Raw genomic sequence first — 15,983 nt, 5'->3', positions numbered from 1 at the left:
GCTACTCCTAGCAAAGCCCCACTCCTTCCAGTCTTGCGCCTGGGGGTAGGCGAGGTATGACTGACCATCAGGGCCAGGGCGGTGCCTAGCAGGCCACAACCCTTTGTGGGGTAGTCCAACAAACATCGTGGATCCTCAGCACCTCTGGTGCCTGGAGTTTCAAGGCTGCTGTGGCCACAGACACCTCTTGGTCCTCTTGGCCTTGGCTCCCCAGCAAACCAATAGTGGCAGGAAGGGGTAGCCAGGGAAAGTGGCCCCTGCCCTGGGAGACTCACAGGCTGTTCAGGAGAGTAGCCAGCCTGGGGTGGAGGCAGCTGGACCTGAGGCATGGCTGACCCACACGTCATAGATGCTCTTACTGGGTGGGCATCCCCTGGAAGAGGGCATCTAGACCCCAGAGCAGCCCTGGGGCTCATGGGCTTCCGGGGTCACCCCCCAGTAGGCTGGGCTGGTTGAAGGTGGGCACTGGGGACAGGGTGTGGGTGGTAGTGGAGCCAAGGGCATTACCACATTGGAGGTGTAGGTGGGCAGTAGGAGGTGGACACCAGCGCCCTAGGTGAGGCCCTGTGACTCCTGCTAGACAGTCCCCCAGGCTCTGGGGTATCCTGCGGTAAGTAGAGGGGCCAGGCTCTGTGCTCAGGGGAGAGGGGTGGGGGTGAGGTCCTGCTGGTTCCCCCCGAGAAGTCTCCCCCTCTGCTCTCCTGTGCCGGGGAGAGACAGAGAGGCCACAAAGTCCTCTCAGAGGGCAGGGGTGGAGCGGGCACCACCTCCTCCCGACCTGGGCTGCTCCTGGTGCCCCCATCCTAAGGTCCCCTAGCAGAGACTTTAGGCTGAGGCCCTCCCTGGGCGGCGGCTGGGCAATGGGCCGCCAGTGGGGCCAGCCGGGCAGCACGCAGGGGCCCAGGTCCTTGGCGAAGGCTCCCCTTGTGCCCCTGCCCTGCCAGCATCAGCACAGGGCCGTGTTCCGCAGCCGCGGCGCGGAGCCAGGGACCTGGCTCACGGCGACCGGCCGCCCACAAGTTGCCCTTGGCCTGGGGCTTCGCAGGGTTTTTTGGCACCTGTGGCAGCATCAGAAGCAGAGGTTGGAGGAGAGGTGGTGGCAGATGGAATCCTTCCAACCCTCGTGGTTGTCCCTGAAATTGGGGACAGGGGCCTGGACCCTACAGATGACCTGGGCCAGTCTTAGCCTGCGGGAGGGTTCAGCCTGGATCACCAAGGCAATCATGGCCAGGTAGGTGTGGGGGTCTTTGCATATTGCAGGTATCTCTTTTTTACTCTTTTTTACTAGGCTTAGAAAGGCCTAGTTATTTGCCGGGAGGATGATTCTGACAGACCTGGAAGCCCCAGGCATGGGTTGCTGCAGGGCCCCCTGAAGGGGAGGCAGGCAAGGTGCGCAGAGGCTGGCCTCTGAGGGCAGGGGGCAAGGCCATGGAGCAGGGCCCTGGAGCACTGTGGGGATGCAGGGCTGGAGGCCTGAGGGTGCCTCAAGTGCTTTTCAGTTCTGCAAATGCGCCATGCATTCTCTTCCCTTTGGGAATTCTGTCTTTCACCCTCCTCTTTATCCTCTCACCGCCAGCTTGATTTCTCCGGGTGACCTCCTACTCATCTTTCCAGTTTTTGTTTACTGCTTCAGGGAATTCTCTGAGATTCCCTCTCCCTCCAAAAATATCTGACTTGTGCACACTATAGCTCCTCTAGGCTAATACTTAGAATACTGTATTTTAATTGCTTATTCATCTGTATCTCCCACTATTTCATGAAATCCACGAGGGCAAAGGCTCTATCTGCCTTGTTCATTGTTGTGCTCCCAGTGCTTAGGACTACGCTTGGACTATACCAAGTGTTAATCATTATTTGTAGCAGAGAGTGTAGAGTGATGGTAAGGAAATGAACAGGAACCAAACTGCCTGGGTTCAAATTCTGAGGCTGCCAATTACTTGCTGTATAATCTTGGATAAGTTAGTCAACTCTCTATATTCAGCTTTCTTATCTGTGACACAGAGATTGTAATAGTGCTCACCCGATGTGGTTGTTGTGAGCACTGAATTGATACACGGAAAGTATTCAGAACAACACCTGGCAGTAAACACCCAACTGACTCCTTATTTGTCAACATATTGGATGTGGCCATTAGTAAATAATAGGAGTCTTATCTACCTGTCTGTCACCTATCCATCTGTATCTAGAGATGTATCTTTAGCTGGAAATGGCCATATCTTTACACACTTTCATGAACCAGTTGTGCGTGTTAAATTGAAACCATGACTCAGTTTGTCGAACACTTTCCCCATTTGAATAACATAAACATGCCCTTCTTTACGTTGACCTGTGTTGTTTCATCTTTTTTTCCGGTCTGTTCTTACAGTGATCTCACCCAGCACCACCAGCAGTGAATTCAGCTATCACACTGGCCATGGCTGCCTTTATATCCATCTCTAAAACCTGGCATTATCAGACTCACTGAATTTTCAAATTAGAGCTTTCCTTAATTTTTAGAGGCTTGAAATGGTCCTTCATCTACACAGTGTGACCTGAGGCGGAGGCGGTCACACCCTTTTTTCCAAGGAGAAGGAGATTTCCAACCATCTTTTATAAGTAGGAAAATAGAAGCTTAGAAAGGCCTAGTTATTTGCCTGGAGACACATCTCAGTTAATACTAAAACCAGGATAGAGAACCAGCATTCTGTGGCTCTCTTGAATTCACAGTAAAACATTACAATATATTATTAGGAAAAAAACCCCTCAAGTGTGGGAACAGAAAATGTGGTATTCTTTTTGAAACTATAACCCTGAATTTATGCTACACTGTTCCAATTTTCTCACATGGTGAAAAGAATTGATAAACAGAGGTCCTTCAGTGTGCATATGTATGTCTGTACGTACACGTATGTCTCCCTCTTCCTCTCCCTCTCTTTCCCTACCTCCATCTATCTATAGATATATATAGTATATTGCCTATGCAAATAAAATGAAGCATTGGGTTAGATAACAGTTGCTAGTTCTTCTAGTTGCTTTGGGGCCAGACATTTGCTCAATTTTTACTTTATCTCTTTGGAGAGTGAGGTGAAAATCTTTCATCTGTGTCCTCGATGGCCTGCAGTCTTAAATCCTAGGTTCTGCTATGTGAGCAGCACTCCTTTCCTTCTTTCCTTTATACCCTGTCAATCTTCTGCTATGATGCATCCCCCATCCCAGAGGATGCTGCTTCCTAACTGCTTTCTCATTAGTCTTTGGCAATCTAGCTTCTGGTCTTTTCACTGGACGTCTTCTGGCATTTTCTTAGCTGTGATTCACCTTGAAATTTCATTCTAGGTAATGCTGTCCATCAACTCTACACTATGGAAACACAGCGCTGCTGGTGGTAAGGAGCCTGAGCTTATCCAGGTCATGTTATCCTGGTTCTCTCCTGCCTTGCCCTTCTCAGCTTCCTCCATTGGCTCTACTTCCTCTTGCATGTTCAACCAAGGACTCACCAAATTGAAACCTCTTCCTTTTCTTCTCTAATTTCTGCCCTTGGAGCATTCCATTCTCTTCCACAGTTTGTGCTGAGCTTCATGAAAGGAGGAACTCTGACTTATATATCTATTCCTCATATGTCGCACAATACCTGGGTCCTGGTAGGTGCTCAGAGAGGTCTGTTGCCTTGAACTGGAGCTGTGCAGATGATTCCAGAATTTACATCAATAACTGACTTTCTCAACCTCTAGTTCCAATAACATTACCTACTTTCTGTGCATTTCCAATAATAGTAAAGATAGTTACTGCTATTAAGCACCCATTGTGGATTAGTCAGTCTGCTAGGTGATTGCAATACATTATTTGTACTCCAAGCAACCCTCCAAGGTACCCATTGTTACCAGTACTTAATGCAAGACAGAATCAACATCCACTTGGATATCTGGTAAGCATCTGGTAAGAACCCTTGCCCCAGATCTGCTCAGATCCAGTTTCCCCCATCTCAGGAAGCAGCCCTCTATTCATGGTTATTCTCCACTCAATGCTTTGCTTTCCAACACCCAATCCACTAACATGTCCTGTTGACTACAAAAAATACTTCTAACCTATCCGATTTTCTTCATTTTCCAGTTTGGGCCATCATCATCTTTCCCAGACCAGTGCAAGAGCCTCCTAGGTGGGCTTTCCTTCGATTCCCCTGCACGCCGGTCTCCACACAGCAGCCTGTGGTCCTTTAATCAGATCATGTTACAGGAGCCATCACATCCTGCTGTGGCTGCAGAAACTATTTACTGGTTTGATTGGATGCTATCGGCAGTGTGCCTGCACTCGTGCTCTACTTTAAGGCGGATGTTTGAAAATTTAAGCTAGCTAAAAATATAAACTGAGGATTGATTCATCTGTGAAGGGATTAACATCTACATCCATAAGCAAGCCTAAGAAATGATTATTTTATTAGCGAATGCTATACATTATAGAAACATAGTATTCCTTTACATAGCAGGCACTTAAAGTATTAGCTCATTTAGCATGATTTATTTATAAAACACTTGGAAGAAATATATTGAATACATAATGTGAGGGACATTTGTAATCACATATGCATAATGTATGCTTCTTAAATTTTACTATCCTATTCAAACAAGTGCAAAATAATATCTCTTATAATATTTGTATTGCCTATAATTTTGATTTTCACTGAAATCTAACTAGTGGAAGAACAAACAACCAAAGATAGAAGTAAAACAGCCAAAGGAGCTGTCATTCATGGTTCATGGTTCTGGCTTTGAAACCACTATTATTATGCATTTGGGATCAAATTAGCTGGTACTGGCTATGAGACTCATCGATGTCACCTGCTCTGGTTGTTTCTGGACTCAAGTACTCTTGCCCAGAAGACAAATGCTTGGATACTAAATATAAGTCCTACTTTTCTTTTTTCTTAAGTAGGCTCCACATCCAGCGTGGAACCCTATGTGGGTCTTGACCTCATGACTATGAGGTCAAGCTGAGATCAAGAGAAGGACGCTCAACCTACTGAGCCACCCAGGCCCCCCAAGTCCTGCTTATCTTGATACGGTGTTACAGTATATAAAAATTTCTCATATGCATAGATTCAGGTTCATGTTTTTGAACAAGTATTTCTAAAAAAAAGTCATTTTTTTTATTAGAAAAATGTGACTTTTAATGATTATTAGTGATTTATCAGTAATGCAAACATTCATCTCTCTTTTAATTTGTGGAGACAAGTTGCAAGCTGAGAATTGTTGTGTTAATGTCTGCTTAACTGGTGAAGTTTTCACTAAAAAATTTTTACCTATTTATTAAATGGTCTGAACTTGCTCTCGTGGAAAAACAAGGGTGGAAAACGTTAAAACTTTTTCTACTTAAAAGTATTTTTTGAGAGTTTTTTTTATGCTCTTGGGTCTTTCCTGAAGTTTGTAAGTTTAAGAAATTATTGACTTGACGGAGAATTTGTTGCCCAGAAGATTTCTTGTTGATTATTTGCAAATAATGTAGTTACGATTCAGCTACAAAAAAATAAGTTAAAGGAAGGGAAAATGAAATATGAGGAAATTTTAATCCCAATCTCCATTAGATGGTCAGATTTTAAATTTTTCTCATTTATTCTCCTTTTTGTTTCCCTTCTTCCCTCCTTTGTGGACTGCTGTTCCTCACGTCAGCTCTTATAGCCAAGGGTTACATCCTGGGTGATCTCTTCTTCTCCTCTGCATGAAATTTAGCATCACTGCTAGGTTCACTCACTTCCTTGGCTTCAACTGTGCCCATGGCAATGACAAGTAAATTTATATCTTCATGCTTTACCTCTCCTCAACACCTGAGCTGTTTTTCTAGGAGTAACTCACACTCAAAATATCCCAAAATGAACTTACTAACATCCTAAATCAAACTTTCTTTTCTCACATTTCCATGTTGGTTAATGCTTCACCAAGGGATTCACCATCTCTTCTGTGGCTCAGGCTAGAAACTATGTCATCCCACACTCTAATCTCCATCTCACTCTCTACCTTGTGTTCCCAGAGTCACCCAACCCTGTTAATGCTGCTGCCAAATATCTTTTTGTTCTATTTCTTCCTGTGCAGACCTATCATAATGACTAAAATCCTCACCATGTCTTGCCTGTGGTTTTGCAACAAAATCTTAACAGGTCTACTTGCCTCCAATTTTCTTGGCATCCAACCCATTCTTTAGGCTGACATTATGGTAACATTTCCATAATCAAAATCTGATTGTGTTATTTCTCTGCCTTGAAACCTCTGATGATCATATTCTATCAAGTTCAAGCTCTATCGTAGGACATATGAAGTTCTTCACAACTTGTCCTTCCATCCTCATGGGATGCTGTGTAATGGTTAGGACCTGTGCTATCACACTGTGATCAGAGACAACAATTTTGTGTTATTATTATTATCATTATTACTTTTTAAAATTGAAGTCAAATTGGTATATAACATTATATTAGTTTCAGATGTGCAACCTAATAATTTGGTATTTGTACATAGTACAAAGTGATCACCCCAATAAATTTAGTTACCATTCAACACTATACGAATTTACCTTTTTACCTACCCCTCAAACCCTTTCCCCTTTGATAACCACCAGAGATATTCTTCTCTGTATCTATGAGTTTTCTTTTTTTCGTTCATGTGTCTTGTTTTTTAGATTCCATGTATGAATAAAATCTTAAGGTATTTGTCTTTCTGTCTGACTTATTTCACTTAGCATTATTATTATTTTCAATTCATGAACACAAAATGTCTTTCCATTTATTTGTGTCTTCAATTTCTTTCATTAATGTCTTACAGTTTTCAGCATGTTTGTCGGTCTTTCACCTCCTTGGTTACATTTATTCCAGGATTTTTTTTTTTTTTTTTGATGCAATTGTGAATGAGGTTGTTTTCTTAATTTCTCTTTCTGATAGTTTGTTATTAGTGTTTGGAAACACAAAGGATCTATGTATATTGATTTTGTATCCTGCAGCTTTACTGAATTCATTTGTAAGTGCTAATGGTTTTTGGTGGAGTCCTTAGGGTTTTCTATATGTAGTATCATGGCATCTGTGAATAGTGACAGTTTTATTTTTTCCTTTCCAGTTTGGATGCCTTTTATTTCTTTTTCTTGACTAACTGACATGGGTAGGACTTCCAATACTATGCTGAATGAAAGTGGCAAGAGTGGACATCCATGTTTTGTTGCTGATCTTTTGTTCCATTGAATATGAGGTTCGCTGTGAGCTTGTCATATATGGCTTTGATTATGTTGATATGTTCCTCTCTACTCACTTGTTGAGTGTTTTTATCATGAATGGATGTTGAATTTTGTCAAATGCTTTTTAGGTATTTATTGAGATGAGATGATCATATAATTTTTAACGTTCATTTTGTCAATGTGGTGTATCACAACAATTAATTTGCAGATATTGAACAATCCTTGTATTCCTGGCATAAATCCCACTTGACCATGTTGTATTGTCCTTTTAATGTATTGTTGAATAATTAGTTTCTTAACATTGTGTTGAGGATTTTTGCTTTATGTTCATCATGATATTGGCCTGTAATTTCCTTCCTTCCTTCTTCTTTCCTCCTTCCTTCCTTCCTCCCTCCCTCTTTCTTTCTTTCTTTCTCTCTCTCTCTCTCTTTCTTTCTTTCTTTCTTCTTTCTTTTCTTTTCTTTCTCTCTCTCTTCCTTCCTTCCTTCCTTCCTTCCTTCCTTCCTTCCTTCCTTCCTTCCTTTTTGTAGTGTCCTTGTCTGGTTTTGGTATTAGGGTAAATGCTGACCTTGTAAAAATGAATTTGGAAGCATTCCCACCTCTTCAGTTTTTTGGAAGAGTTTGATAAGGACAGCTATTACATCTTTGAATGTTTGGTAGAATTACCCAGTGAAGTTGTCTGGTCCTAGACTATTATTTATTAAGATAAGTTTTTGATTACTGATCAGTCTTTTTACTAGTAATCAGTCTATTCAGATTTTCTCTTTCTTCATGATTCAGTCTTAGAAGATTGTATGTTTCTAGGAATTTATCCATTTCTTCTGTGTTGTCCAGTTTGTTGGTGTATAATTAGTCCCAGTAGTCTCTTATGATCCTTTGTATTTTTGTCGTATCTGTTGTAACTTCTTCTCTTTCAACCCTAACTTTATTTATTTGAGACTTCTTTTTTTTTTTTTCTTGGTGAGTCTAGCTACAGGTTTGTCAATTTTGTTTATCCTTTTGAAGAACCAGCTCTTAGTTTCATTTATCTTTTCTATTGTCTTTTGTCTCTTTTTCATACATTTCTGCTCTAATCTTTGTTATTTCCTTCCTTCTGCTAACCTGGGCTTCATTTGTTCTTCTTTTCCTAGTTCTTTTGGTTGTGAAGTTAAGTTGTTAACTTGAATTTTTCTTGTTTCTGTATTTCTTCATTGACCCACCTGTTCTTCCGTAGCCTGTTGTTTAATCTCCCCATAATTGTGTTTTTTCCAGGTTTCTTATGATTGAGTTCTAGTTTCATACCATTATGATTGGAAAAGCTGCTTGATATGATTTCAATCCTTTCAAATTTATTGAGACTTATTTTGTGGTCTAATATGTGATAGATCCTGGAGAATGCTGCTTGTGTGCTTGAGAAGAATGTGTATTCTGCTGCTTTTGGATGGAATGTTCTATATTTATCTATTAAGTCCATCTGGTCTAATGTGTCATTGAAAGCTGATGTTTCCTTGTTGTTTTTTTTGTCTGGATGATCTATCCAATGATGTAGGTAGGTGCTAGAGTCCCCTACTATTATTGTATTGCTCTCTATGCCTCCCCTTAGTTCTGTTAATATTTGCTTTATACATTTATGTGCTAACAATTTTGCATTAAGAACTTAGAAGTTGCTAAGAGACTGGATCTTAATTTTTCCCACCACAAAAAAAGAACTGATAACTATGTTATGTGATAGAGGTGTTAGCTAATACTATGGTGGTAATCACATTGTGATACATAAGTGTATGAAATCAACACATTTTCCTTAAATTTGCACAATGTAATATGTCTATTATATATTAATAACAACAACAACAACAACAAAAAACCATGCTGGAATCTGGCTATCTGAGTTTGTATGTTAGTTTTGCCCAAATGAAAACTTCAGACCTATTATTTAACTTATGTAAATCTCAATTTTCTCATCCGTAAAATTTGGGTTATTTTGAAAGGTATTTTGAGGATCAAATGAGTTAATGCATGTTAAGTGCTTTGAAGAATTAATGTTGGCTAAATAATGTTAAATAAATAAAATACCCTTCTTCCGTGTGCATATGGAATTTCACTGTTTCTCAAACAGGCCACATATTTTTTTGTCTTGCCTTTGGAAATTTGCATGTGGGGTTGTTCCATTCAAGAAGCAACTTAAATGTCTTTTCTCTGGTGAAATTTTCTTTGAGACAGGCTAAATGCATGACTCCTTTCTCTATGTTCCAGTGGGGCCTCATAAAAACCTTTATTACAGCCCCTGTTGAATTGTTTTGCAATTGTTTATGTATGTGTGTCCTCAAATAGACTGTTGGAGTAGATGGTCTTATTCATCTTTTTATTTCCTTCAGTGCCTATCACATAAAAAGTGTTCAATAAACATTTGTTAAAGGAATGGATTAATTGTGGCACTCTCTTTTCTTGGACTCATGTTGTTTCAGTACCATAAAATATTTTTTTTTTCTAAAAGACAATAGTATTCCAAAGGGAAATTTAGTAATTTTGTGACTTGAAAAAAATCCACAGTTTGTTTAGGATGAACATTTTTCTTCTCTGGGAACTTTATCCTGCTGATGTGAGCAAAATGAATACAGTGTTACCCTGATTAAAATTAGCTTAGATTAGGCTTTATTTGATTTTTATTTGAAAAAGAGGAAATATCTAGACAGAAAATGTTAAAAGGGGATTCATTCTCTTCTCTTGCATAGTTCTCTTGATGCATTATTGCCTTTTACACTCAAACCTTGATTACCAGGAAAGTTGTTCAGCACCACAGTTAGATATTGTGAGAATTTTTGAGTTTAATCTTGCAAATATTAGCAGTTCTGCTGAGCTGGAGCGAAAGGTTAAAGTAGGTGAAGTCTGGAGTTTGAAACCTCCACTCCCAGACTCTCCTTTCCTTCTGGGATCCTCTGCTCTCCTGGTGACCTCTGCTTTTTCCAGCTTCAACTGCCAACCATCTTCCTCAGGACTCCTTCTACGTGCCTTTCCTAGCTCCTCCTGTCTCTGGAAATTTAGTGATTATTGCATTCAATCCAAGGTGGGCCTCAGTTCTTCTGGTCTGAGAAGAAGAAGGACTGTATTTCTTCATTGACCCACCTGTTCTTCCATAGCCTGTTGTTTAATCTCCCCATAATTGTGTTTTTTCCAGGTTTCTTATGATTGAGTTCTAGTTTCATACCATTATGGTTGGAAAAGCTGCTTGATATGATTTCAATCCTCTTAAATTTAAGAAGACTGCACTGCAGCATCTAGAATGCAAGGCCTGGACTCAGAGGAGAGACTTCAGTGCTGGCAATAACATAGCCTTTACCAGGACCCTGTAAGAGACATTTTGTTAATGAAGAGCTCCTCCACATCACTCTGTTATGGGTAAAGGAGCCCTTGAATGTCAGCGCTCTTAAATGCCACTGGAAACCAGAATGAAAAAGCAACTATTCCTTCATTCATTGTAGTGTTGTAAATGGGGCACAGACTATGAAGTCAGGAAGACTTGGGTTTGAACCTTCTCCCAAAAAGTCTGGTTATGGTTGTCATTGCATGACTTCTTTCCCAGTTTCAGCTTAAAATGGGAATGTAAAATGGGAATGATGGGAATGATTCCCAGCTGTAAAATGGGAATGATGCCCCTATATAGGAAGCATTTTTGTAAAGGTTAAATGAGATAACATCAGTCAACTGCTTAGAAATGGGCCTGGCACAAAGGAGTATGTCATCAATAAAAGATATAACTATTAGTATTTTCACCCATTCAAGCTTTAATTGATGGCTAACTTCATCCTAGCTATTGTGTTAATAACCGAGGCTTCAGGTAATCTCATATCTTTATTGTAGCCTAAACTTTTGTGCTTATCTATACTCAGACCCTTTAGACACTTACCCCAAATAGTTTTCCACCTTATGGTTAGGATCAATCCCCCTTGGAAAGAGAGTAAATGTTGAGAATGGAAAAGGACAAGACTGTTTTTCGGACACAGAATGGATAACCTGTCCCAGAATGCAGTGTGCCACCATGAAAATGATTTGGAGAGTGGAGAATCTGCCAAAGTTAATCAAGGAGTATTAACAGCTTGTTGAAATCCCTTATATTTAAGGGAAGAGGAGGAGAAGAAGAGATAGGAGATTAAAAGGACGCCATTTAGTAGGCAAATGTGAAAAGCCCATAATATTTAGTTTGGATTATCAGTTCCAAAATAGTGTGAATTTTGTCTAGGTTCCGTTGCTGATCTCTTTTCCTCTTGGAGTAGCTTACCTGAATCACTTTTTAAAAAAGTAGTAAAGGTTCAAAATGAAGAGTAAGATTTTTTAACCTAGACCACTAACAGTTACTGTGCAACCACACTGGAGAGCCTACTCTCTTGGAAATACACAATCAGGATCATTAACATACCACCTTTAAGCACCTTTAATATAAATTAAGAATATCTGATAACTCAAATTCACTGGGAGAACATTTGCTCCTTTTCCTACACAATTTCAATGGCTTATTCTGCTGTACATGTTAATAGCACATGTTGCTTATATCTCTGCAAGTAGAATCTGTCTGATACCCTTTCATAGACCTTTGATTAGTTCTCAGTTGCTTGAAGGCTATAGTTCAGGGATCATTCAGGGACATAGTCACCCTCAGAAACCTGAGCAGACTCCTCAAGGGGAATACTGCCAAGTTTCTTTTTTGGGTGAATTTCTTCAGCAAAGATTTCAGTAGTCATATTTATGGAAAATTGCATTACCCTTCTCCATTTATTTCGTTATTGAACCAATAAACATCTTTCCCTGAAATGGACTCTGTAATGTAGCTCTTGCTACATCCTTTTACTTTTATAAGTAAATGTGTGCACTAAAGCTGATATTAATGTTGATGAGATCAGATTAAGTGTAAGTGCAATTTTTAATTTATCACAGTTACTTCATTCAAGCTTAACTGTAACCAGAGAGTTGTAACAAAATGCTTAATAGTATTATGTAAAGCAAAAATTTGACATCCTTGCACAAACAGAATTTATGTGACAATGTAACAAACTAATGAATAATGAGTTGGTAATGAATATATACAAATTTTCAGGTAAGATTTTAACTTCAATTTAGGCAATTTTGTACTACATGAAATAAACTGTATATGGCTTAAATCGATTTTTAAATTATTCATCTTTTTTTTAAAAAACAGATTACCAAAGTAGTGCTTCTCAGACTTAAGTGTGCATTAGCATTGCTTGGAAGGCTTGTCAAAACATGGCTGGCCCTCCCTTCTAACCCCTACCTCCCTGGGTCCCCCTAGGGTTTGATTCTGTTGGTTTGGGGTGGGGTCTGAGAATTTACATTTATAACACGGTCGAAGTGAGGCTGGTGCTGCTAGTTGCGAAGAACCACAATTTGAGAACCACTGATCCAGGGATTGTGGTGTAAGAGAAAGAAAAAAGTCTTAGGAAACAGATTCTAGTATCATTGGCTTCTCCACATACAAGCAGTGTAACTTTAAATGGATCTTCTCTTTGGGGGGCTCATATTTTCATTGATGAAATAGGGATAAGACTGTTTGTCTTGCCCACTTCCCATGGATAGGAGGATCAAAGACCACACTCTGAGTAAATACAGGACAGTATTAGCATTGACACAGAGTAGGAATTGCTTGATGGAAGCCTTGGCGCTTCCTAGGCTATTATTTACAAAAGGGTACTTTGAATTAATTGAGAAGACCTGTATTACAGAATGGGAATTCAAACCTCTCAGTTTTCTAAGAGTTGTCTTAATTTACATGCTGCATAAATAGTAATATTTGTAGAGAACCTCAGGACTCCAATACATAATCAGGTCAGAGGAGCTGATTACAGACACAGTAAATTAATCTTCTTTTAGTACTAATTAGCATAGAAACTTGGTTCTGAGTCTGCATTTACTTAAGAAGACCTACATCTTTTCCTTCTCATTTTTTTTTTACTCATCCAGAAAGTATTTATTGGGGGCCCACTGTGTGTTGGGCACCGTGTTAGAAGTGCCGTTTCAGAAATGCATTCATTGTATTCACAGTCTGTAAAAATACTTATAATTCAAAGTAGTAACTGTTGCATAGCGGACTGTGCTAAGCAGTGCAGGAGCACAGAGCAGGGAAGACCCGATTCTGCCTGAAGGGGTCAGGGAAGGCTTCCAGTTAATGTTGCTTTCTTTCTAAAAAGCAAGTGTACAGATATCTTGGAGGCTGCTCCAAAGTCAGTCAAATATATCACCCTCACAATCCTAAGGAAAGAGGGGAGAAGACAAGAGAGGAATGTAGTATTTATTTAAGGAAAACAAACACCTAAAAGTGATATATGACTCCCTCTGTTTTAAAAACTCTTGTTCCGAAGGATCAAGTAGTTGGAATCATTCATTCACTCATCCACTCATTCACCCAATCTCTAGATCTGAACATTTCAGGGGCTTTTCAAAGCACTTGAAATAAAATCCCCATTGATTGTCATGGCTGGTAAGGTCATGCACAAGTTGGCCATGATACGGCCAAAGACGGTCATTGCCTCCCTCACCTCCTGCCACTTAGCTCCATGCTCTCTTGAGCTACACTGATTGGCTCTCCATTCTTTACCAAACCATACTCTCTGCCATCTCAATGCCTTGACATTTGTTGTTTCTTCCATCTGGCTCTCTGCATGGCAAACTCTTCTCATCCTTCTGGTCTCAAGGTATATGTCTCCTCCTCAAGATGTCTTTCCCCGTCATTGAATCTGAGATCCATCCCCCACCTCCTTCCTATAATCCCTCATCAGACCACTCTGTCCTGCTCCACTGGAGCATTTCACAGGTTTAAATAATATGTTGGTTTGCTACTAATTTGTTATCTACCTTCCCTATTCTGTTTTGTCTCCACTGTCAATCACAATGCTTTTTGTACAAAAGAGGTTTTTAATACCCATTGGTAGAATGAACAAATATTTTTAGAATGCTTGCCAGGGTTAGAAAAATGATCACCTCAGATAAACCTGAGAACTTTTTTGGGGCTGGACTGCACAATTAAGAGTAAGCTAACTGGGGTCCACAAACAAGGGTTCTGTTTTCTGAATAGTGAGATTGGGGTTTCTGAGCTTCTTCCCTGGGATGTGGCTCCCAGTAGGAGCAAAGGGGAATCTACCTGCTAGGAGAGAACAGCCATGGAACTTGTGGTCACTTCTTTGCCTCACTGAGCAACCACTGCCTCTCTTGTAAGGGTTGCTGCTATAGATTTGGGAAAATAGTCTGGAAGGATCATGAGGATTCTACCCAGATTGGGACTTCCGGGTTAGCCAACTAGCAAGAAATTTTTAGCACCCACAGGGCACAGCGTTAGAATAAGTAGGCAGATAGGTTAAGTTACATTTTAATTCATTTCAAGAAGGTTTTTTTTTTTAAAGAAAATGTCTTGCACTTAGTACTAACCTGGGAGGCAAGGAAAAGGAATAAAGGTTTTTTTGATATGTAGTCCCTGTCCTTGAGAAGCTTCCAGCTTAGTGAGGAGACAGGAAGTGTGGTTAAGTGGCTGTTAAATCAAAATGTGGAGCAATTTGCAACTGCAAAATGAAATGAACACATTGGACTTTGAATGCTTTAGGACGAAATGTTCTATTCTCATAAAATTGCTTTATCTCTATTGAAAAATAACCATGGTCTCTAACATAAAAGACCTCATGGTTGAAACTAACGCAGTGTTGTCCAGTAGAACTGTCTGCAGTAATGGAAATGTTCTATAATATGTACTGTCCAATAAGGTAGCCACCAACCACATGTGGCTTTTGAGCACTTGAAATGTGGCTAGTGTGACTGAGGAACTGGATTTTTAATTTAACTTATGTTAAATTTATTTATTTATTTATTCCAGTTGTATGTCTTTTTTTAAAAAATTTTATTATGTTATGTTAATCACCGTACATTACATCATTAGTTTTTGATGTAGTGTTCCATGATTCATTGTTTGCATATAACACCCAGTGCTACATTCAGTATGCGCCCTCTTTAAGAGGTGCATATGACTAGTGGCCACTGTATTAAGTAATAGTGCAGATCTATGGGGAAAGACAGAATTTGTGTCCACTGGAAGGTTCAGGAGAACCAATACTAGATATGCTTTCATATAAAACAATTTTTTTTATTATCAGAAAGTAATTTATCAGGGATAGCACTGTGGCACAATATGTGTTTGTTACTATCATAAAATAATAATTCTAAATAATATATTTGGACCATCTCTATCACCTTTAAAACGAGATGGCTTAAAGGAATGTTTGTTTCTATTTTTAAAGCATGCGTACTTGAAAATACTCTATTTCTTGAGTTTGCAAACTTTGGTGCTGAGACTTCTATAATTTTCAAATGATTGTGATGACAGAAGGAAAAAAGTAATTGGAATTGTAGTTGAAGTGGGTACTCTGCAGAATTTTCTTTAACTAATTTAAATAAATCAACATCTTTCCTTGTATGTAAAATTTTTGAAATAAATGCAAAATTGTCTTAAGAAAGGGCTCATAAATATCCATGTACTTTTTGGATATCATTTAGTTAAAGGGCATGAGAGAGAGAGGGAGAGAAAGAAAAAGAAAGAGGGGAAGAGAGAGAGGGAGGGAGAAGGAAGCTGTATAAAGCAAAGCTTTCTGGCAAAATTTGGAAATAGTCTCCAAAGTTAGAGGACTGTCAAAGACATAATTTGCATCATCCATTCATCACAACTCATCCAACAAGTATAATCCAGATCAATCACCCACTAGAATCTAATCAGTCACCGGAAAGACATAATTATTCACCACCTCTGCCCACCTCACCCACCAGTATCT

The 15,983-nt window shown here is 39.7% G+C and overlaps 1 pseudogene; it reads right to left on the bottom strand.

Annotated features, from left to right (window-relative positions):
• Positions 1–282: 282 nt before the first annotated feature.
• LOC102726256 (forkhead box protein H1 pseudogene) lies at positions 283–2,433 on the bottom strand (annotated as a pseudogene).
• Positions 2,434–15,983: the final 13,550 nt, after the last annotated feature.

This window comes from Leptonychotes weddellii, chromosome 8 (assembly GCF_054177405.1).
Source record: "Leptonychotes weddellii isolate Sample4059 chromosome 8, ASM5417740v2, whole genome shotgun sequence".
Lineage (NCBI taxonomy): Eukaryota > Metazoa > Chordata > Mammalia > Carnivora > Phocidae > Leptonychotes > Leptonychotes weddellii.
This window is presented reverse-complemented; position numbering and strand designations above follow the sequence as displayed.